At 38.3% G+C, this 25,464-nt stretch overlaps 1 long non-coding RNA gene across 1 annotated transcript in view; it reads left to right on the top strand.

Moving 5' to 3' along the window:
• The first annotated feature begins 1,786 nt into the window (after positions 1-1,786).
• Positions 1,787-25,464, top strand: part of LOC122175430 — a 39,698-nt gene continuing 16,020 nt past the window's right edge. The window contains exons 1-2 of the long non-coding RNA XR_006177414.1: positions 1,787-1,896; positions 5,353-5,424. This is a non-coding gene — a long non-coding RNA (uncharacterized LOC122175430). The remainder of the gene's footprint in view (positions 1,897-5,352; positions 5,425-25,464) is intronic.

The raw sequence follows: 25,464 nt of genomic DNA, 5'->3' as shown, positions 1-25,464 counted from the left end.
TACTATGAATTATATTTTGCTACTATGAATTATATTTTGCTACTATGCTCAGACGCTGTGCGGACCATGCCAACAGGTACCAGGAGAGGCGGGAGGCAGCAGGCGCCGGGCTTAACGCGAGGGGTGCGGTGCTGAGCAACGCAGTGCTGCCGTTGGAGGGGCTGGAGGTGCGTGCACCTCCACGGAACTGAGACAGCTTTGCTTCTATCTGTTGGTCCTTACTGGGATAAATGGAAACTTCAAACCGTTCAGTTTCAAAGCTTTCTCTCAATTCAGCCCTGCTCAAATCTGAAGTGGGTGTTTTCGTCAGAGGATGGCTGTCTGTGTGAGTGAGGCTGGCAGGCAGGGCGATGCTCCCAGGCCTGGTGGCTCAGATGAAGCAGCTGGCAGTGTGTGGTTGGTTTCTGTGCTGTGCTGTATCACATTCTATAAACTCATGGAAATGAATCCTTGGTGATGATGGCTAGGTAATGATCAATACAGGTGAAACTTCAGAGTCCAGTTCCTGACTTAGTGTTCCTGTATCAAGAAAGCTCACTGTCAGGTGTATTTCCTCATCTGATGATCATCCCCATTATCGCACTGGTCTCTTGCCTGTATGGTCTGTCTCAGCATACATACAGCTCAGAATATGGGTTGTCTGCATAATAATACATCTTCACAGTATGTGCAAAATGCATGGCATGCTTACTTGCTTTTAGATCATAAAGCATTCAGTGTTTGTGATAAGTATGTCCAGTAGGCAAAACTAGATTAAAATTATTAGTTTTATGTGTTGGGCTCCGTAGTGGACTCTAATTACATTCTTCGAACGTGAAATTTGAGGAATGTGAATTTAACGAAGGATTTCAGATGGCAGTTTCAGTTTTGTTTTATATGGCCTAGACAGCAAGCTGTCTGAATAAATTCTGGAAACTGGATGAGTGCTTATGTAATGCTTCAGGAACTGGTGTCAGAGATGGAAATGTCACTTTGAGTGGTTTATATACTCAGTAGTACCTGGAAGTGGTACTTCTTGAGGATGACTGCTTGAGGGTGAATGTTGGCAAAAGTATTGTGAGGACCCCTTCTGTGTTCCCATTTTTCTAGAAGTTCTTGGCTTTTTTAGAAGACATGACTACTCAAAATGAGCTTAAGGTAATTCTCCGTGGAGCTGCTTGGAAGATTAAAGTGATGCCTATTATTATGAGTGTTTGTACTAGATTAAGGGAAATACGGCCGAGACATTTTGTTCTTTTCTACTTAAGCAGGATGTAAGTAGTTTGAGGAATAATGCTTGAAAAAACGCATTTCCCTCCCATTCTCTTTCTCTCAAGGGATCATTCCTTTGGCATACAGCCAATTCATTTCCTTTAGAGCCAAATCATTTATTCTGAATAAACATTTTTGTCCTGTATGTATATGTATACTCCTACATATCCATGCATGCAATTTTTATAATCTAGAAAAGAAGCTAAAAGAACTTATGCAGACATCTGAGAGTGGGAGGCATTGATTATTAAATGAAGCAATTGAGTCCAGAGTACAAGTAATTGTGTAGAAACATCCATTTTTATAAGAGTTGGATGACACACTGAGCTTGGCTCATGAAAAACATTCTAAAGTCATTTATTTTCTCTCTTTAAAAGATGAATACTTGTTTCAAAGTTCTGCTGGTAGTAGGAGGTCTGTTCTACCCTGGATCCACCACGATGAGGAGATTGACTGTTGGTTGTTGCTCAGCCAGCAGCAGAATAAAGGAGACTTGGTAGAAGTGGGTTTGCTTCAGAGATTTACAGAAGTCTGATTTTTTTTTTTATATGCTTCTTTATGAGTGCATGTACATTATACTATTTGTAAGCAGTGAACAATTTTATAGGGAAGACTTTAATCAGTGATGTGCCACCTCAAGAAAAGGTATTTTTGTTTCATTTTTATAATAATCTTTGTATTTGCTGGAACAAGATTTCAGCCATCCTAAATTCCCAGGAGTCAATCTAGGCCCTATCCTTGTGTATAGACTGCTGCTCTGGGGGAGGGGTGGTGGTGGTGGTGGTGGTGGTCTTTCCCTGTTGTTGCTGTAAGGTCAGCCTCAGTCCCCAGTTTCCTTCTTTAAAAATGGCCTTCAAGCTGCCCTCCAACAGCAGGTGAACTCACCCTGCTGGAGCATGCTTGTTGTGTTTGAGCACTGGTACTCTGAACCAAAACTAAGAAAACCTAGGCACCCCCTGGGAAGGCTTAATCTGTAAATAATGTTACTTCAAACCTCAATAGTGAAGATTAAGCCTTTTTGTGTGTGTGTGTTACAACTTAGAATTTATTTATTTATAATCGTTTTTCTTAGACTTAATATGAAAATCATTGATTTAAAAAAAAAAAAGGAAAGCCTTCTGTTCTTTTTTTGACTACTAATTTTAAGTAGCACTTCAGTGTCTAACAAGGGGATTGCTTTATGTTAATTATTTTTTGATGTGAGCATAATCATGTACAAAATTGGCTTTCATGCACAGTCTTCCATGTGAATTTGTTTCTGAAATCTGAACCTTAGCAGGGAACAAAATAAATCATTACAATCTTCAGAGTTATTATGATCTGATTGTCATAGAACAAAATATCTTGTCATCTCCTCCTGTGTGGCTCTTCCGTATAAGTGTTGCTTTGCATCATTTATTCTGTTATACTTCATTGATTATGTTGCTTCAAAATTGTTATTTATCCAGCCTCACAGTCATTTGAACAAGAAAAGGTAAATATTATGGGCTAAGATCTATTTTAGATTCTTATAAACAAAGCCCTTAAAGCTGTAATTCTAAACTCAAACATCTGGTTACACTGATGACCTCTGGAACAAAATAGATCTAGTTTCTGAATCAAGAAAGAGGAATAAAGTTGAATTTTAAAAATGTATCCACCAAAAGCTGCAGTTCTGACTACCTAGATCTGGAGGAAACTTAGTGAACTGAATTTGTTCTCTCAATTGTATTAGTTTTGACACATATCCAAAGAGATATTTAGGCAATAGTTGGAGATTATACATGTCTGTCAGCTAAATCAAAGATTCAGAGGCTAAATCTACCATTTGGAGGAACATGTAGATCCGTCTAGATGCTGATAAACAGTTTTCTTACAAATGCCTTTAAACTGTACATAATTGTTCTAGTGGTGGCTTTCAGGAAATTATTATTAGAAGGATGGAAGAAATGTTTTATGCAGTGATCTTAAAATTGCATTACAGGGTTTTTAAGTAATTTGTGCCAGGAGCATCTCTTTGGAGATTATATAGGAAAAAGACATTTTACAAGAGAAGAAAGTCATGATTTAAAAAAAAATAATAATAAAAAAATAGTAGACACCCCCATTCTTTTGTAAATTCAATGCAGGTCATAATGCTTAGCTTTACTGCATTGTTATTCTGTGTGTATTTTCTCATTTCAAATCTGTTAAGAGCTGACAAGAGAAGCAAGAGCTGTACCTGCGTGTGTTATTTAGACAGTATGCGCACACACGTCTATATATGCTTGCATGTATGTATGTGTATACATATTTAAGTGGATGCTTTTCAGTTCAGTAATATGAAATACGAAAGGAATTGTAAACTTACAGGTAATTTACAGCTATTATAATTCTGGTTAATATATTCTGAAACAATTTTTTTCTGGCACAGATGGCAACATCATAACTTCATATCTCATTTCTAACCATTGCTGGCTGTTCTTGGGTGTGGGAAGAGGTGATAATTAGGCAAAACTAGCTGTTCACAACATCTTCTTGGAGCTTTGTTGTTATTGATGATAAAAATGGCTTTGGAATAAATTGAAGGTTTTCATTGCAAAATGCCTGTTTTTGTCAGGGCATTTTTTAAAGTAATCTGTACACACAATTATATAATCGATATTTTCAGTACTTATATACAAAGGCTACTCCAAAAGTAATGCCTCCTATTTTGGCATCCATTGACATTCATCAGTGCTTGCTGAATGTTTATGGGGACCAAACAGTGGATGTGAGTGCAGAAAGGTGGTAGATGGTGTGTTTCAGTAGTGGCAAGAGTGGGTCATTTCTGCTTGTGTGGGGAGTTGACAACTTTAAGCCGAGTAATAAATATTAGGCACATCTTGCTATGAGTGCAAGCAGGTATTTGTCTTTGCAGTATGTATAATTCATTTTGCCCTTTCCAGAAAAGGGGAACAAGGCTAGTGAGGGTATTGAAGCAAAAGCTTAATGAGAAGGGGCTGAGAAAACTGGGATTGTTTAGTCTGGAGAAGAGAAGATTCAGGGGAGACGTTATTGCCCTCTCCATCTACCTGAAAGGAGGTTATGGTGAGGTGGGGGTTGGCCTCTCCTCCCACATTAGTGATAGAACAAAAAGGAATGGCCTCAAGTTGCAACAGATAATGTTCAATTCGGATATTAGGAAAAACATATTCTGGTAGGTGGACAGTTGAACTAGAGGATATTAGAGGTCTTTTCAACCTTTTCAAGATTTTATGATTCTGTGATTTCCCATGCTTCCAAAATCAATTTCAGCTAGTAGAACTTTGTTACTTCTGTGTGTGGTTTTTTTTTTTTTTTTTTTTTGATTTTGAATGGGGTAAGGATCTGTCATGCAGGAGAGGGTACAAACACATAGGGAGACCAAAAAGGATCATAGGTGGAATAAAATAGGATGGTGGATTTATCTTGCCAAATGTTGGAAATGTCAAATATACTGTTGTGAATACTTCTACTTCAGTAGATCCCTCTTGTCCACAGTATTTGCTCTTAATTTCCCAAATCTTATCAGCTCCTCAGTGACTTTGCAGCATCCTTCCCTGTCACTTTGCCTGACAAATTAATTGGTGGCTGTTGGTGTGTGTTTTAAGGTATACCTATCCTCTACATTCTCATTGATCTCATGTTGGAAGGAGAAAGGAGAATAGTTCTGAAAGAATTTGGGTCTGGGAACATCAGGAATATTGGCTAATACTTTTCCAAATGCTTTTGTAATAGCATGAAAGTGTCCAAAAGGTCTTATTTACAGCTAACATAGACAAAAGGATTTGAAAATGAAAAGCAACTCCAGCATACTCACAATCAATTCTTGTGTAGATTCAGTAGCCTAAACCTTTGGACATTCAGCTTTGTATTTGACTGTGTCCTTAGCATCTACATTCTGTGTGTGTAATCCAGGGTACTTATGACCCTGTTTTTCAAGGTTTTTGAACTCTGTGTAAAAATATCGAACTTCAAAATGCTTGCTGTTATCAATATTTCCATAAAGGCTGAAGATTTAAAGGAGTGATTTTCCACACCAGCTAGCAGTTGAAATATTTTATGATGTTTTCCACACAGATTTTTTTCCTGTCCCATTTTACATGTGTTTTTCTATTTCAGTTCACTCAGTGGCCCAATCTTCCTGTTTTTGCTGGCCTCCTCACTCAAGTCTGCCTTGAGTTCTTCCCTCTGGTAAGCTTCTGTGAAATTCCTCTTGTAGCCTGTCACTGCCCTGGCAGTGTGATCAGCTGCCGTTTGCTCTTGCTGATGTTGCTTCTTTAATTGGTCAAGCATTCTGCATGCTCCCATTAGAGCTGCTGCAGGTTGTTTTTGGTGGGTGCAACGAGTGGGATGAAATCGCTAACATCTCTGGAGGCAAAGACCATTTTATCTGAGCAGCAGCTTCTGTTTCTAAACCCACAGGATACATATAAGTAGGATTTTTTCATCATGTCAATAGGGTTTTTCCATTCTTAGCCTGTGCAATTCTGATGATTCTTTGTAAGAGTTAGAGCTGGACTGATTCTGCATGCTGATATATCAACCTCTCAAATTTTCACTAATATGCAACCCACTTTTGCTGGTTCTGTGCTGGGTTTGTCAGCTGGTTGGCTTTGATATAGGCAGCTCAAGTTCTAGGGCATTTTCATGCATACAGCTTAAAATGTAGCAGGACTCCTTTACAAGCAAGATACTTTGTTGTGAAGCTCTCTATATCAAAGCAGCTCTTGGGTCTCTCACTGTAGACCTAAAAGAATCTGCAGCACACAAAGGATATTCCTGTGTAGGTCTTGGCAATCTGCAAAAAAGAATGATGCAAATGAATTATTCAATGATTTAAAAAAAAAAAAAAAAGTGTTATGACTATGCTGGAGTGATTAGAAATGTTGTGTCCTGAAAGCTAAACTTAGGACTTTTAGGACTGCACACGTTTCCCAGGAATCCAACATTTTCTGATTCTCTGTAGCTTCTTCATTCTGTTATTTATCAGACACACATTTGCAATAACACATAGGCATACTTCACCTATAATTTGAAAGGGCATCAAAATTTGCTTATGTGGCCAATACTGAGCTGGTAATATTGTGGTCACGTTTTTTCCCCTCCCCAGATTATTATTTGAAGAAGTTAGAACTTAATGTCCAGAATCAGTTTCAAAGAATTTCCCAACAGAAGGAGTTAGAAAAACAAATGCTTTTAAATAGTCAAAATATTTGCTGACATTTCGAAAGTTAGCAAATTGTAGTGTTTTTTATTAAATCACTTTTTTTTTTAGTGAATTTAGATTAAAAAGATTAAAAGAGAAAATTTAACTAAAATACAGTGATTTCTACCTAGAAAATACTATTTATGTGCATTGATAATCAGTTCAAGCAAACACTGAAGTTTTTATTGGCATTCTATTCATGGCAGTCGAAATGCTCAAAGAGATTGTCTCTACTATTCATCTGTACAAACATCATTTCACTGCAGTGTTCACAGACTGATATGTCAGACCTCCTGCTCGTAGCAGACAAGGTTCACTGGCACACGTTTGGCATGGTGGTCCTTTTGTGCTCCCTTCTACAGTGGTTGCATGGTAGCGTGAAAATTTTGCTACAAATATTTCACATAGACAGGATATGGCAGTCAGAGTTATTCAGACAATATGCAGATTGAGCTCTTGGCCTCTTCAGTGAAACTGCTAGCAGAGTGTTAGTTGATGGAGTTTGCTCTGGTGTATTGTGAGAAGTTGATGTGTACTAATGGACAAATGGGACTGTGGCCAAAGTAGAATGCATGGGAGCTGGCAGAAGTCCTTGGTCACTTACCAATATTAAGAAGTTTCAGACTAGTTCTGAGTTTATTACTAACCTCCTTGACCATGTTTCTTGCTTTCTGAAAATTTCAGACCAAAGAGCTGCTCAGCATAAGAGCAGTGTCTTTTCATTAGATCTGTTTGATTTATTGGCTGCCTTTGGAATCTGCCAAAGCCATGGCCCTGAGCACCTGTCAGGCCTCTTGGGCTTGCTCAGGACCTGAGATGTGAATGTTTGCTTTCCCTAAGCAGTATTGCTCTTAGCAGTCCTCTGACCTTATTTATTTAAGTTTTCTCTGAGTCCTCTCAAAAGTTTCTAGATTTTCAGATGTGGTTAGACTGCAGTATTTCCAGTGAATTGATGGTGATTAACAAAGAATATACAATCTTATCCTTTTCTGCTTTAGACTCTGTTCTTACATACAAATGCTTGTCCTCTTCATTTCAGCATTTTTCTAAACAGATTTTGTGTTAATTTGCCCTCCCATTTCTCATTGTGAAGAACTTTTGAGGAAAACTCCAGTTTTTTTTAGTGTATGTGATTAAAATTCTAAGCTGCTTTCCTATCAGCTGTTATCTCTGCAGCAAGGATTAATAAGAAAATAGAAGATATTTGCTACCAACTCAGTATGTCACTCCGGAGAAGGAGTTTTGAACTTGTGATCGGCATCAGATCCCAGCTTCCTGCAAGCGATGTGGGAGCTGCTGCTGCTACACACATTGTGCTGCTGCATGAGTGGGAGGAGATGAAACTTTTGCCATTTCTATGGCATCATTCAGCAAGGTGTAAATGAAGTATGAAATAAAAACTCTCAGCCCACTCAGTGCACAGACAGAAAGAAGACCGTGCTTTATACTTGCTGCTGTGATGAGCTATTTGCTGTAATATTAGCCTTACGTAGTACCAGAATGTTTCCTAAGTTTTAATCCTAAGTCAGAAGAAAAAATGATTTCATGTAGGTTTTCTCCTTTTTCTCCCTTTCCACCAGTGTACTACTGCATGTCAAAGCTGGTGATGCTGTGCAGAGCAGGAATGAGGTAAAAAGGCTGACAAGAAGATCCTTTTCTCGAAGAAATTCTAACTGAATCAGTAGGCATATTTTGCAGTGAGCTTCAGAGTAAAATGATAAAACACCACATATCGAATGCAGCTCCAGATATAAAAACATTTGTTGTCTTCATTTTATTGAGCTCAGCCAGGTGATTTGGAGGGAAAGAGCCATAGGTGGTAATGTATCTGTGCTGTTTAAATTCATTAGCACCAAGGAGTCTGTTTGTGTTGCTAGGTAGCTTATTTGGTACAGTAACAATCTTTGGATGGAAATGCTTTTCAGCCCTGGATTTGCCCCTAGGTCTTGCTGTGATAGCTTAACAAATTGCTATCTACAACTCTGTGAGATCCCATTCATTGTTTTTAAGCCATAAACCAGTGTGTGACAGCCTTCTTTTTATTTTGCTGAAAGTGTTGAGCTTCTGAAGCCTCTGAGCTATATTCTGTGCTGGTGTAAATAATGTAACTTCACTGATGACAATAAAATGGAGCCAGTTTATGCCAGCTGAAACTCAGTCCCTTCAGAAGCAAGTCAGCCCCTAATCTCTGTGCCATTCACACAGAGGCATATATTTCTCTGTGGTTTTTTTTTAATCCTCGCGTGTCCCTTTGTAGAACTAAGTGATCTGTGCTGCAGACAGTGTTGAGGGAGAGAAAGAAATGAGATGGATGCTGATATGAAATGCTGGACCCTCCCTTGTTGTGCCAAAAACTTCTGTGTTGCAGTATTGTTATTTCTCTGTGTTCTACTCTTTTCTTTATATTCCCATCTAAGAAAAACATGGGGATAAAGCCAGCAAACACTGGTGTAGTAGTACAGAAGTGTATATACTGCAGTAATGGGACCTGCAGTGTAGGTTGGTAGGTGACATCTCAAAGCCTAATGGTAGTTGGGGGGCATTCAGTACCACCAATATAGGAGAAGCACAAACAGAAACAGCTGCAGGGCAGTGACCGGAACCTGCGTGGTTCCTGGGCTGCTGCACAAAGGAAAGGTCAGGTAGGAAGGGACACATGGGGTTGGACTTGTGTGCAGATTGGGGTCCCTACTGATTACACTGACTACCACAATGGTGTGGACTCATACCAGTGATGAGCTTTCTGCTGGACTGCGCAGGAGGTAAAGAGATGCACTTCACCTTGCACTGCATTCAGAGTGAATCAGCCTATAGATCAGAGATCTTTGGAAAGGCAGGATAAATTCTGGTAGGAGAGGTTTATATAAATGACATTCTGATTAAAGAAGGGAGCATAAAGGTAAGAAATTACGACCTGCTCCATCCTGCAGCGCTTGCTGGTGATAACGTGCCTATAGGGAAGGCTTTGTGATAAGAAATGAAAACAGCAAGATTCAAAGAAATCGAGACACCTTTGTAATGGCCTGAAGGAAACTGGGTCATTAAAGCAGTTTTCAACTTTTCTTAGGGGCATGGGGAGGACCAGAATAGTGTTCATGCAGTGTTTGTATTAAGTCTTAAGAAGGCCAATCACCCTTTTGGTACACAGAAGTGAATGTCATCCACCTGGAAAAAAGTCTGCAACACAATTGAATGAGCAGAAGATTGGAGGGACATTTGGAAACAGGGCTGCAGAGGTCTTGTGTTGCTTGGTGGAGCTATACATGTTCGCTAATGCAATTTATTACTTAATTTGTTGGGCAATTGTTGGAGAGTGAATTTTCTCTATTTCTGTCCTTTGATAAACTCTGAATAGAAGAAAGTTTCCTCATTGTTACAAATTGAGAGGTGGTGAAAATAAGACTTGCATTGCTGCAAATGAAAGTCAGATACAGGATCAGTGTGTTAGGTGGGTTAAAAAAAATATCTAATTCAGTCTAATCAGAGGCTAGGTGCCACAACAGAAACTGCTTCCTCTAGAGTAAAAATGTCTGTGAAAGCATATTTTAAAGATACCTCATGTGGGATGAATATAGAGCAGGACTTAGATTTGTTCTGTCTGCATCTGTTTGATCACAAAGATAATGCACTGAAATATGCAAGTCCTGGTCAGATGTACCTTTATGAAATAATGCTACATTGCTTTTGTGAGCGAGTTCTAAAACCATATATATTTTGCATAAGAATGAGCCCATGATGATCTTACTCTTTATTTATGGATTCTAATTGCTAACTTAAAAAAGCAAGATATATATATTCACTATTAATTTATAGCTAACTGTTTTACTTCAGAATTATCTGTGAAATTATTACATAGAAATTAAATTCTAAGTATACCTTTTAATTACTAGTGAAAAACAGGGTTCTGATTTATTCTAGGGAACAGTGGATAAACAGCAGAAATTGGTAGAAACCTTTTAAAACTGAATTTTATAATATTTATTGTTATTTTTACAGTATATAAAAAATTACACATATTTGTTTTTTGAGGAAATAAAACAGGTGGTAGGAACAAAACTGAACACAGAAGATTCTGGATCATTTATGCAGTGCACTGCCAAGTAGCAAATGCAGCTTAATGTAGAAAAATGTTAAACAATTCATCTGGGAGGAAGGAATCAGTCTGAGGAATATGTACTAAATACGCAGCCATCCAGCATACTGATTAGGAAAGAGATGGTATAGTGATGGAATGAAAACTGAAAACCCAAATTCCAGTGCACTGCATTAAGAATTTTGAACGATATATTAGGAAGAGAAGGCAGCACAGCCATAATGGAGTGTGGATTGAAATTTCTTTTAGAACAGGATTATAGATTTTTCACATTTTTTTTTTTTCCTCAGAAGTTGAAAAATAAGGATGCATTTTTTATTTTGAAACATTCTCTTTAACTTTTGTAAGGAGACAACCACTTCTAGAGAGTACGCTCTCCTCAGATACTGCTTTGCAAACAAAGAGCAAGCCAGAAATTCTGGGTTGTGCAGATGCATGTCTGCACATAAGATGCAGTTATCGATGGTATCTATGAAACTGCAGTGTGATGCTGAGTGCTGAGTTGCTAACTGCCGCACATCTGAATTAATGACCAGAGTGATTTCAGGTTTTCGATTCTTGCAGCCTGCCCTGCAGCTCCTCTGCAGAGAGCAGCGCTGAGCAGAAGGGCGGCTGGGTGGTGGGGCTGTGTGATCTGCTTGCAGGAACCTTGGAGTCAGGAGTTGCTCTTGCATATAGTGTGTTTCCAGACCCAGCTAGTTACTGCTAATGCTGCAGAGAAAAGTGTTGCTGTGTGTGTATAGCCATTCACATGTTGTTCTCCCTTGTTCAGATTCTTTTCAAGCCAAATATTTTTTTTTTGTGTGTGTGTGATTCCACTGTAGCCACCTTTATGTACGAGGCTCTGTATTCTATTTAAATGCTTTTGTGATGTCTCAAGACTCTTTTCTACTGTTCTAGAGAACTGACAGCTAGAAAAGCACAGTGCACAAGGATAGTATATCTGTGTGAGGCTCTGTGAGACTGCAAGGAGGGAGGCAGGTCGTTGCACCCTTCTCAGCTTCTGCCTGGTCTCTGAGAAATGCCATGAGGCTCACTGCTGTGGGTGACTTCGGTGTTGCTGTGCTCTCTGTCTGACTGGCAAGAAGCCCTGTGTGAAGCTGGTAGGATGGAGTGCGTGCCTGTGTCTGCTGCGGCTGTTCGCAGTGCGGTTTTTGCACTGTCCTCATTTGCATGGGCAATTTAATCTCTGAGGCACGGAGCAGGAATCCTTGCCTTTGTCAGCATTGTGTGAAAGACACTGTGCCCAATTGAAGAGTTAACTGATCAGTTGTGAGCGAGGATATCTCATGCTGGAGTGTGATGGATGCTATGAGAATTTGTATGCAGTACTGCCTGAGGATGGGAACACCACAGTACGGAGTGATCATGCTGCACTGCACAGGGCACCAGCTGTCAAAAGCTTTGCAGTGGGGAGAAATACTGGGGGGATGTGGAAATGTGCAAAGTGTCTGCACTCTGCTGTATGTCAAAGGCTGCCTGTACAGTGCTGCTCCCCAGTGCTTACAGCTGTCTGATACAAGCCCACTGTCCTCCCACTCAGTCACGTTTTGGAGGACTGTATGATGTTCATGCATGTGTCAGAATCTCTACAGCGTTATTCCACTGTCATGTATCCCCAGCTTTTAAATAACAGAACTTTGCCACCTACCATCTAATGTACCAAGACACAGCTAGAAAAAATAGATGACCAGTCTTGCTTCATTTCAAAATATTTTTTTTTTTAAATGCTAATCTGTGCTTTCAGCGTGCCTATTGAATGAACTGAAGAGAAATATTTTCTTCAAATAAAGCCACTGCAGAGATCCTCGCTGAAATCCCCTTTCCCCTGACTTAAGGTGTAGGCCAGTGACCAGCAGATGGCAATCTGTGCCTGTCACAGAACGCGGAGTTTTAATGCAGGAGCTCTTGTGTACAACTTCCCTTGCTTATTACAGTTTACTTGAAGGGCAAAAAGACCTGGAAATCGTGGGAAGCCTTTGTTAGGCTCAGAATGTCAGAATCTGGAAAAGCACAGCTGAAGTTTCTGCTTCATGCGAATCTCAGCTAGCAGGATCTGTGAGAAGCAAGCTAACCTAATGGCATGAATTTGCACTACTCTTTTTCATTTCTAAGCACAGGACAGATAATTACTTTACATCATTGTGATTTTGCTTCTGTGTGCTGATAATTTTTTAATACAGTCTTTAGGAAAAAAGAAAATGTCTGTTTTTCCCCACGTTTTTCCCCTAGCGCTTAAAATGGAATGCAATAATGTGATCTTCAGCTGACTGAAAAAGAAGTCAAGACACAAAAAAAGCATTTTTCCTGCTATAGTGACAAATCTGCTGTGCTAGAGTAATGTGTCCAAGCAACACAGAGAGAGTCTAGTTTAGCATTTGAATTGGAATACAGATGGCATTAAGGCTTTTGCTGAGCAATTTTGATACACGTTTTTTTTTTATTGCCGAAGGGAAGATTAATGCTACTAATTTCAGTTATGTGAAAACTGTGAGCTGATAAAGGACCTGGATGCTTTTTAAAGCAAATATTAATAGCAGAAAGAGGAATATTCCTATGCTGTGGTGGAAATAATTGTGTAAGTAACCTCACATACTGCTTTAAATGAGTTTGCATCATTTTTGTGCAGTATCATACTGCAGGCATTTGATCATCTGTAACTTCATGATGGAATGATGAAAAGGAAGGCTGAATTAATATCCTGGATATGCTGACACTGTTAGCAATATAAGAAGCTTTTGTTGGGAATTTAAGATTTTCTGTACTACTGTTAAATGTGATTCTTGCACTGCTGTCCATCTGGTAGCCTGTAATAGTGTATTGCAGTTCTGATGCACTCTGTATGCGGGATGCCAGCTGAGTAGCACAGACATACTTTTATGACTAGCATTCATTAAGGAGAGAAATTAAATGTAAAGTGGTTCAGTGCATTATGCTACAGGATAAAATAATGGGGAAACTACTGTGCTAGCTATGCAAAACCTGAATGTTTGGGAGATAGCCAGTGCTTTCACTGTGGAGCAGCAGACCCGGTGGTTCATGTCAGCATGCAGTTCAAGGTGGCTAAAGTAAGGGGACGTGGCTTAATGTGAGTACTGAGGCCAATACAGGTTCTTGCACTTTGTTTTACCCTGTTGAAACACTGTTTATCTGATGATAAGGATGTGGTATTAACTGTAAAAGATAGCATGGAAAGGTTTTATGGGAAAGCTTGGCTACAGGCACTACAAAATGTATAGCCTATTCCAGAATACAGGTACTCCTTCATTTTACAGTCCACTTTTCTGTATATAAGAAAACAAAAGGGGGAGGAATCCAAGCGGTGCCCATAGCAACAGTATGCTTCGAGTGAATGGTAAGTGATGGAAATATCATAGCGGAAGAAAACAACACTTACATTTGGTGAGATGAAATGAGACAAGATAAGCATGTCTTGTGGGTAGAAGGGACTGATTTATAAAGAAAAATTAGAAAAACAAAATTTCTATAAATGGTAACTTCTACAAGTGGTAGAATGCACGCAAATATATTTTGGGACATTGAGGCTCAATTACAAGTACAACAGAAATTGCTGGAACTGATTTTCATGACAGAAAGGACTATCTTTTGCTGCAAAAACATTTGTATTGTAAAACAATTTCCAAAGAAAATAATACACTTTCACTGCTTGAAACAGTTAAAAGTTCATTAAATAATAGAGAGAGGGAATGTATAAGCATATTCCATCTCTAGTATGTGCGGTTAAAAGACAAAAACAACAACTGTACAAGTGCTTTATAAAATTTTGTTGTTGTTGTTCAGGGTGGGCTGAATGTGTACTTAAAGCACAGTGGCAGAGAGGCAGAGGTGTTTTCAGGGCCTACATTAGAATCCTGTTCAGGTGCCTGCATAGCACCTTAGTTGCACACATTCTTGATGGAAGACAGGGTACATCTTGTGGGTGATGTGGCTAAGTCCTCATATATGGTATACCTATGTTTAATTGCAGTGTTCTCAATCACTCTCTAGAACTTGTACTCCTTTGAAGTCTAAGTTATAGGTAGCACTTCATTGTTTCGGAAATTATACATTATACGTGCTTTTGAAGCATTTGAACTTGTCTTCCAAGATAGTAACTCCCAAGATAGCCTCTTATTTTTTCATAATCAGTAAGTGAGAGTAAATTAATAATTCTCTTTTTCTGCAGTTGGGTGATTTTGCACCATGCTGTGTTCATGAAAATGACTACAATAGGTGCAAAGATTACAAAAAAAAAAAAATCTACAAAAGAACAAACAAACAAAAAATCACAAACATTTGTCTTATTTTCTTCTAAAATTGTGAATCTTTTTAAGCTAGTGATTTGTGTACTTTTTTTTCACCTCTGTTTAGCAGGGACAGAGAGCTCCAGGGCTCCCATACTGGTCTCAGTGCTGTAAAGTCTCTGGACTTGACAGCTGCAAGGGTTTCCATCAGCTGTCCTTGTTTCTGGATTTTTGAAATAATACCAAAATGAAGCTTCTCTTTTCTGACAAAGAGCTTGGGATGGCACTGCATATCTCTCTGGTACACTAATCACTTTTGGATTTCAACACACAGTGATAAGAATTTGCCCAGCAGGATAAAAGTAGTCCATGGATTGTTTCATTCCATCAGCCCTGTCATGCATGCTGTGACATAAATGTTACCAGAGCACATTTGTGGGGATTTTCTTTGCTAGAACATTTGGTCCAGAACAAAGTACTTCCACATTTTCACTGACATTTGTGGAAGAATTCTCAGTTCCTCATGTTTTGATATAAAAAACATATTTTATGGGATTTCCATTCAGTTACTGATATTTTGGTGCAGCAAAATAAGCTAAGCTGGTTAGGAGTCATTGTGTTACTGCCAAATTTACTAAAGCTTAAATATCCACTGAAAGGAGAATGAAAAGATTTTAATGAAATATATAGAGAGGAAAATAGCTGCCATCCAACTTCAGTAGTGTTGGAATAGTGTGCCTGGATTTTAAAATTTATATGTAGTTGGTGTTTATGCAGGAAGAAGTTATTCTGAATTTCTACTCCCTTGCCCACAGAGACCTATTATAATCAACAGCACTCTCAGAACCAAACACATCATCCTCAAAGAAAAGAGTCATATCCATAGGCTTGCTACCATGCTTTCACCTCTTGTTCTTTCTTTGTTGATCTGCAGGTTAATGTTGCATCAAAAAGTTGCTGGATATGTATTTTACATGCACAATTTCTTTGTTCTTTTTATTAACAGTAAGCTCAGTTTTGGCCATCTCCATGTCTGTATTTCTTATAGGACTGCTGTGGGGCCTCCAATGCTAGTCTCTGCCCCATTTTTTTTTATCATCCCATGCATGTACTCCTCTGCTCCTAATTCTATGTCTTCAGCCCTAAGGAACTTTATTCACGTATCATTGTGTTTTCTATGCTGCTTTATTATGACAGTTTTGTAAAATCTGTGGTGATACCACATGAAGCTAAATAGAAGTTTATCAAATTGCCCATAGACACCTCAACAATTAAAGAGATGGCTGTTTCTGCTAAACAAAGTGAAATAAATCTGCAAGCAGGTCAAGGAAGTTGCAGGAAGACAGAGCAGACTTCACAAACTTCAGTCCTGAGGCTTGGCAAATTCAGTAGATAGCTTATGGCATCCTACTAGCAGTGCATTACAAAGCTGCATGGCTCTAGGTGGCACTGAGCAGATTCCTTACACTGATATCCCCTAATGTTGGGCTGTAATGTTCTGTGTTAGATTTATTTAAAGCAATTTTCAGACAAAAGAGTACACAGCTGATAACCTGATAGACTCAAAACTTAAAAAATACAGGAAATAAGGTCATGGCAGTATGACAGTGACAAAAGATGTCTTCACACAATGTGTTCACACTCCAAAGGAGAACTGGCTGGTGTTTTCCTGTTCACTGATCAGGAAGAGACCTTCACAGCAGGTGTGTGAGGCAAAATTCATGACCATTCAATCATGGGAAAATACCAAAAAGAGTTGGAGTTTTCCAGTTCGGAAAATAAGGATCAGCTGCAATTACCTGTAATTCTGTGTGGTTTAATAGACAATGGATATTCACATGTATTGTTATGAATAAGATGCTTCCTGTTTTGACCTGGCAGAATTTTGATATTTAATTATGTCCATCCAGATTGGATGGGGCCCTGGGAAGCCTGGTCTAGTGTTAAATGGGGAGGTTGGTGGACCTGCATGTGGCAGGGAGCTTGGACATTCATGATCCTTGAGGTCCCTTCCAAGACTGGCCATTCTGTGATTCTGTATAAATGAGCAGTTTTTTAAAGACTGACATCTCATAGAAGACTGAATTTACAAGATGAAGTATTCTATCCCACTACGCAAAGCTCCTTGTAATCTTAAAGAAGTTTTGTTGTATCACACTGATAAAGAGACAGACTTTTACTAGCAGTCAGGTAAAAGTGAAACATCAAACTAGCTGCCTCCTAGCAGTTTTTCCTACCTGCTGTGGGCAGAGGTACACGAAGAAGTAGAAAATAATTTGAGTACGCCAGTCTGCTCAATCAGAGGGTATACTGGCTATAGTTTGTCCTACTGCATTGCAGGTTGTGCAAAGAGAAGCACATGCAATTTCCTCAGGCTAAAATCCATCAGTTTAATTCTTTTTTTTTTTTTTTTTTTTTTTTTTTTTTTTCCCTCAGAGGAAAGGGTAGCAGCAATTGGTAGGAGCAATACAGGAAGCAAACTAAGAAGGAGCTGTAGCATGTAGAGAACAGTTTTTACTAAACATTGATAGGCTTGAAAACAAGCCTTTAAAAAGTGTTTTTATACATGAGAGTATCCTGCTAAAAAGTGTTCATTGGCATGAGGCTTACTAAATATTTCCTCTGCTTCATATGTAAACCAAAGGTAAAATGATGTCCCTTGGACCTCAGACGACAACAAAATGACAAAGGTTCACAACACTTAAAAAAAGGACAGGAGTATTTTACATTGCATCAGTATTTTTCAGGATGAAGGAAAATATTAAGGTGTAGATTACATATGTGTATGTGTATCTATCTACATATCTCAGCAAACATACTTGCGTTTTTTGGCAATTAAATACTTTTTAAAGGGGATGGGATGAAGCCAGAAAACTTTGCAGCAAGCAGCCCCCAGGGAATTCTTTGTTAAGCGGTTTTTTCTCTTAGGGAATTCTTCCACCGAAGTGCTTTCTTTTCTCAGTGAGTTCCTCTCCGAAGTACTTAGTTTAGTGGGAGGCTTTTATACTCAGCTTCTCAGTTTCTTTTTTTTTTTTTTTTTCTTCTCTTTTATTGTGATGCACCTGGCCCAATAGATAAGCCACCAGGGAGTGGTGCCTTTGTTGCATATTGCCTTTTGCACTGGTCAGCTCCTTCAATACCCTCAGTATCCTTCAGTCCTTCAGTACCCTCCTCCCCCCCCCCCCCCTTCGCAAAAAGACCGCTTGTCTCGCTTCTGCTTATCTTCACAATCATAAGCAGAAGTGTTGCAGCACTGTGTCACCCACCACTTGCCCCCCTAGACAATTTGCACTTGCCAATTTTATCACCAAAAAGGCCTCATGAGATGACATTTGAGCCAAGGAAAAAAAGAAAAGGAATTCAGAATATAGTCTTTCACACTCATTGCAGCCTTCCAGTTCTTGAGGAGAGCTTATAAACAAGATAGACCAACTTTTTATATGGTCTGATGAACTAAAAGTGGGGAACTTTAAGTTAGATTTTAGGAAGGAATTCTGTACTTAGACAATGTTGAGACAATGGTACAGGTTGCCTAAGGAAGTTGTGAATGCCCCATCCATGGAGGTGTTTTAAGACCGAGTTGGATGGGGTCCTAGGAAGCCCAATCTGCTGGTTGGAAACCCACTTCATAGCAGGGGAGCTGGAATTAGATGAACTTATTGGTCCTTTCCAGCTTAAACCACTCGAGATTCTAGGATTCTATGATCTGTTCTTATCTTTGCATTTTGCAGTATTAACTCACATCATACTCTCTAACCTCTTAATGTAACTGTCTTTTGACTTTTTAGTTCTATGTTGGCAAAATTGTGTAATGTAGCTACTTTTAGCTTAAATTAAAGGAGGAAATAGATATGGAAAAGAGTGCAGAAGGTTGCAATTTAAAAGCTTATAAGTTCAGGCTTAGGATGTTGTTGTAGATATTTGCTTTTATTTAGAAATACCAAAGTTATAAGATTGTTTAAAAACATAAGGATAGTACTGTGAATAAATTATGTCCAAATTTTTTTTTTTTTTGGTACAGAAATCCACCTGGGATCTCAGAACTGATTGAGATTTTTGGAAAATCATGTTAGTCTTTAAAAATTGTATAGATATGACAAGGTACATGTGGCATGAGAAAACTCTCTCTGGTGTAAGGGAGAAATGCCTTTTTTTTTTTTTTTTTTTCTTAGTTCTTAGGACATATTTGAATTCTATGTTATTGGTATGATTTTTGGTCATCAGTATTCCACACCATAACATCATGTAATGCATTGGGGGTGGGGTTTGATATCTGCCGAATGTTCGTCTGTCGGAGAAGAACTACATTTCCCCAGGAGACTTTGCGGTCAGCAAGGGGATATAACTCCAAGCAAGGTCACCTGATCCTTCTTCTTCGCCTGCTCTTCGCTGTCTGCGCTTCGCTATCTGCGCTTCGCTGCCTGCGCTTCGCCATCTGCACTTCGCCGTCTGCACTTCAGTCTCTCAACTGGACTGCACTTCTCACCCCAGCATTGTGGTGAGGTCTATACAATTCAAACAGACTCTCTCTCTCTCTCTCTCTCATTGTATTTTACTAATACTATATTTAGTAAAATCATTTGTTCCACCTCAGATCAGTGCTGTTGTTTTTTCAAGTATTTTGGGGTCCCCTGCTTCCCCTTTCCCAGAGGCGCGGATCTGCAGATCCCTCCGCCCTGCTGGTCACGGAACTGGGCCGGACCAGCCCATAAACCGTTGACAGTAGTGTTGACTTAGAAATATACAAAAATATGTATTACGCTATCTTTTCCATGAAGAAAGGGGAAGGATGGAGATGAGGAGAGCTGGGGATCACTGAGAACACACGTATCTAGAGTTCTAGTGTTAAGAATATTAAAATAATAAGCCTCTTTGAATTGCCATCTTTGGATAGTGAGACATACAGTCTTAAGGCCAAAAGGGTATTATGATTATCTTTTAATCTGACCTTATGAGTGAAACAGATCTTCAAACTTCATCCAATGATTCCTCAGTGCTGTGAATTATTCTTTCCAGCTTTATAAATTAATTTCTTCCCTTCATTCATAAGCCTTGGGAATATTTACAGATTTTGATCTTGCCCTTCCCTGCTTACTGCTTTCTTTGCTTTTCAACAGTATAAAAAATGAGTTTTCATATCATTTTATTCTCCTGTCTTTATGTTATCCATAAGAGGTTTTCACTGGATTCATGAAAGAAATGAGACTGCTTTTTTTTTTTTTTAGTTCAGGAAATATATTTCTTTTCCTCTGTTTAAAATATTAAAATAGATAATGCAGTATAAATGCTCATTTTTATAATCTCAAGCAGTTACAGACAAAGAAAAATTACAGCATTCAAAATGAGTGAAGAGATTATTTGTTTCCTCAGAAGTAATGTGTCAGTGATGCGAGATTTTACATAATACTAATTTATTCATATCCAGCAAATCTCAAAGGAGCAATGAAAAGACATGTACAATAATTACATGACCTCCTCTTTGAAAAAAAAGAGCAATTATCCAGCAGCAGTAAAGAAAAATGCAGGATTACAGTTTTAATAAGTCTCTGATCTAATCAAGACCTCACAAAAATTTCAGTTTGAATTCAACATGCACAGTTGTGCTAGGAGTTATTTTCGTTGTGAGTTTTCTTTCCTAACACTTTCCAAATTTATAATAAATATTATTCTGAATTCATATTGCAAACTCTGTAGTTATTATATGAAACTTAGTTTTCATTATCCTGTATTCTCTATACTCAATTTGTCTTTGAGAGTAGAAGCTCTCTGGGACACAAGACAAGTCTTTATAGCCAAAGATAGGCTATAAAGTGTCTAGTACACTCTGTATATGAATTTAAATGCAATTTCTTGAGATGGGGATGTTATGGTTTGTACAGCTTTTGCCAGATCCTACTCATTTCCAGTGAGTTAAAACAGAGATATGGCTTGCCTAAGGCTTTCTGCTGCTGACGGGTCTAATCCATATGTTCAAGCAACAGAATCTTTGTACTTTTACGAATTTGAATGATATTTTTCATTTCTATAATATTCATAATAAATTATAATCTAAGTTAGAAATTAGTTATTACAATAAATTCTTATACTACTTTATAATTTTCTCTGCAAGAGACTGCAGAAGCATGGCATTTCTGTAAGAAAATGTGTTTGTTTTTGTTTTGAGTGCAGACATATGCCCATAGTGTGTCCTTGGAGATAATACTGTGTGACATAGTGAGGAAATGAATAAAATCTGCTGTTTTTTACCCAAAAGACAAATGCATACATTTATTAAGAAGTAGGCTCAGAAGTTTATATTTCAGTTATCCAGGGAACTGTTGTACTTATTATTTTCTATCTGATGCAAACACAAGGACATTTTGTCAAAAGTGCCACAACAGAAATGATCTGAAATTATCAACTTACCTTGATCCCCTGTTTTGCTCCAATTTATAGGAGGGAGAGGAGGTTCTTTTTAATATATACCCGATGTGAGATTAAGAAACAATGGTTCAAATGTTGGTCCGACCAGTTTATTACAGATCTTAATCATGGAGATGAGGAAGGGAAGGACAGGCACTATAATGAATCAGGGTAATGGGCAAGGGAAGGAGGGCGATAGAAAGGATAAGAAAGAAGAAGCAAGGAGTCTTTATAGGAAGCAAGAGGGAAATAGTCACCACCATAGACCCAGCATGGTTCATAGTTGAGTCATTCAACTTTGGTAGTGCTGGGTCATCGAGCATTGTTCTGTTGATGGTGATGATGGCCACTTTTCAGTGGTAGTACAAACTTATAAGTGCAGAGTGGTTAAGTCGGTTCTTTTTTGGAGTGACAGCTCAAATATAAAGTGGTTGAGTCAGCTTTCCGTGGAGTGGCAGCTTCTGGCTTTGGGATCTCAGCGGGAACTCATTTGTTCCTATCTTCCTGGCCTTGCCAGGAGATAAGAGGGAGCAGGGAGATGCCAACTTGTATCTTGCCTTCACAGGATACAATGGCATTATCCCCCAGTCCCTATAGCAAGCTGGAGTTATTTGGTCACAGGCTAGATCTTCTGCCAGTAAACAGTCCTGAGCACTATCTTCCGAAGGCAAACAGCTATAATTGTCCACACAGTGATATTGATTGCCACATGACAACACCCATCACTCGTCTCCTAGACACGTCAGTGTATCACAAGAAATACCTCAGAAGCAAGCTTTGAGCCAAAAAAAAAAAAAAAAAGGATTTATACATCCCCACGTTGGAAAGCTAGATGAAACACAGCTGAAATTAAGGACATGCAACACATTTTGTTGATATGTTTGGTTTGAGTAGCCTCCACATATGTCACAGGCCCATAAAAACAAGGTAATCTATCATTATTCTTATAACTTACCTATTCTTTATACATTTCTTTTCAACAATACATATTTTATTTCTGTCAGAAGTGTGCTCTTGTACAAACAGTGTACTTAATTTGGTTTTCTTCTTTTTGCCTTCCCACATGCACTTTTTACTGTGCTACCAGAAATTAGTAAAAAGTGGTCCGGAGAAGGAGGCAATAGAACAATCAAGTCTTGTGCAGCAGGTGATTGAACATGCAATGAAAATCTGGAACAGGGCAGAATGAAGGTTGTGGTGTTTGGTTTGTGGTTGTACTCATTTATTTCTGCTCCATTTTGAAAATAAGAAAGCTTGTCCTTGCTGCAGCTAGATATATTAGATGCAATGCAGGATTACATGTCTGTTCTGAAAGATAATGTTGCTGGTGTCCCTGGATGGAATGCCCACAGTAAGAATACCGTGATGAGATCAGCTAAGGCTGATATGCAGTTGGTGGTTTCCAAACAGTTCAGTGCTGAGGCCTCTGGAGGATTCAGAAGTCTCAGAGTTGTTCTTTGAGGTTCTGCTAGCAGACAGTGAAACATGAGGTATAGGAAGGAAAAAAAAAATGATGCTTTGGATCTGATGGAATGAAGTTGGCTATTCTTATTCCCAAAAGTGTTCTTTCATTTTCTGGGACATGCAGTGCATTCTGAGGATTGCACTCTGAGAATCATATGGAGTTTAACTTCATAACAGGTGCCACTTTGAGCCTACTGCTCATAGTAGGAATATTAGGTAAGCTGGAAGGAGTGTGGGCACTGAAAATGGAATAGGGCAAAAGAGGGAAATTGAGGATGAAAAAAAATTCAGTGACTTTAACCTGTGGAGATTAGAATGTGTTAAATAGTTGAGGATCAGGGGACTAGGGGAAATGGAGAGAAGGGAGTTCATTAAAGTCTTGATTGGTTTTCATGTGAAAGGCTGGAAAAGATTTTGTAATTTGTCACCTGTTACTTCCAACGTTTGTCATTGCTTGGCAAATTATTTAGAATACTATAAAGTGTTTGCAGTGTTCTCAAATTGCAGTCACAAGCTTTTTTTTTTTTTTTAATCCTTTTGCAGTCATGTGCATTCCTAGTGAAAGTTTATTAGAGCAAAAATACAGTTGTTTGTACCTTTCAGTAAGTGCCATTCAGTAAATGCCCGATAAGCATTTACTACTTCTTTTGTTCATTTTGTAAAGCTCCTCAAATTTGCTAACTTGACATTTTTGTGCATTCATAAATTGCATTGGGATCTATGCTTATCAGTACATTTCTAAGACATTTGAGTCATATTGTATGCTACTTATAACTTGCCATGTGCATTTAGTTTTTGTAAGAACAGACAAATTTTTCATCAGTATGTAATACAGATCTAGTCTTCTGAACAGCAACAACAAAAAAAAGCATTTGTAAATTTTACATTTTTGGCTGGCACCCAGGCTAGCAGCTTAAAGTAACAAAAAGAGGTTTAATATATTTGAAATTTATATTGTCGTAGATACAATTGCATAATTTGTTAGCCATTTCTGCATAATGATGCTATAATTCCTGTTGTTACAATCTGCTGCTGAGTTTAGTCATCATTATAACTAAATTCTCCTGCAGACTATAGCAGCAGGAAACACTGGAACAATGTATTAATCACAACAAATTAAATTAGCAAATAGTTTCCAAGATTGTGAGACAGTTGAGATAGAAAAGATACAGCACAGTGAACCACTTTTAGGTTTCTGCTGATCTGAGGTTATTCACTGCTATATTTGAGATCTACTGGCTGAAGGTGCCTGTGAGAAATGCATGGACAGCTAACCCTTTCAGTACTGCTCACTTGTCTTTGAGTTCCCAGATGGGTGGAAGACAAATATCTGGGAATTCAGAGTTGGAAAATAGAATTCTGCTTTCTGAAAATTCAAAGTCGTAAAATTGACTATCTTCAGCCTAAGTTAAAGCAAGTACCTACAAATGAGTGTCCTTGTTTCCACTGTAAACCTCCTTCTCATTAAAAGTCATTTATAGCAGAAGTAACAAGAATGACTCTAAGAAATAAGGAGATAACAAAGCTTCTGATTCAGTACAAGAAGTATGCTGCTGTACATTTCTAAAATATGTTCTTCAGCAATGGGCAAACAAAAGCCACTAGCAACATTGTCCAGAGTATTTCATGGGGAAGTTTTATTTCTCTTGGGTAGAATAGGCCACTATAGTAGAATCTCATATTCAGAACGTTTTGCGGAATGTTAAATTCAAAACTTTTCCCAGTTTATTTCAAGAATTATGAGTTAATTATAAAACGTCTATTTGTCTCCTTCCATCTTTCAAATAACTGAAGCTTGACAATAATTGCTTGCTTCCTTCCACTGCTGCTGAGGTATCCCAGTACTGCTTTACTTAATCCCAGAAAGGCAGAGAGGTGAATTAGGTTGGTAATTGAATTTGCACCAGAAGTTAAATTCCTTTCACCTGTTTTTGCTTCAGTAGAAAATTATTGTAGAAAATTCTAAGTTTATCTCATGCATTTCAGACTGCGTCAGATCCCATAATAAAACAAGTTGTTAAAGAAATTGTACTGGGATGGGTCCACATAGTTTCATGGCTGCTAAGTGCAGGCTTTGCACAATGCCTTAGGCATCTTGGGAATTTAAGAGAAAATGGATGTTGGACTTCAGCAGGTAAGGCAAAAAGCAGCAGATAAAATGGAGGCTTTGAAAAGCCTACAGGAAAGTTTTTGACTTTCTTCTTACTCTCACTTAGTAATATGAAATATGTTGCATACTCTGTGCCAGGGACATCAGTGGCAATAGTTCAACTTTTTTGATACTAAACTAGAGTGATAAAATGCAATGGGCATCATCTAAATTTTTATGTATTTAATAGAAAGTGGTAGAGGTACGAATATCAAGAGAAAATGATTTATTTACTATATAAACTGGGTGTAAGCTTAATATTAACTGCATTTCTTCTTTTAAATCTTATATGGACATGTACTCCCTGATCTTTGGCATGATTTCAGCAGGAAAAATAAAAATAAAAAAAATTGGAAACTGTTTTATACAAATAGTTCATAACAGTTTATTAGTTCCTTGTTCAGAATGTTGTTTTTGTGAAAGGGTATAATTTCTTTGTGCAATGTGTAACGAAATGTACCACAACTTGTCATAGTTGCCTTACTTTATGTGTGTATAAATGCATGGAATTTCAATGCTGAGGTTTAAATCAACCAAAATTACAACATAGGAGGAAAGGTCTTGGACTATAGGATTGTGAACCTTGCACTGGAACGGAAAGCCATTGGACTGTGAAGAAGTAAAAGACACATTTGCAGCCACCTGGAGCCAACTTACTCAGCTGGACTACTTT

This window comes from Lagopus leucura, unplaced genomic scaffold (assembly GCF_019238085.1).
Source record: "Lagopus leucura isolate 7727_CA_CO unplaced genomic scaffold, USGS_WTPT01 Super-Scaffold_1, whole genome shotgun sequence".
NCBI lineage: Eukaryota > Metazoa > Chordata > Aves > Galliformes > Phasianidae > Lagopus > Lagopus leucura.
This window is presented reverse-complemented; position numbering and strand designations above follow the sequence as displayed.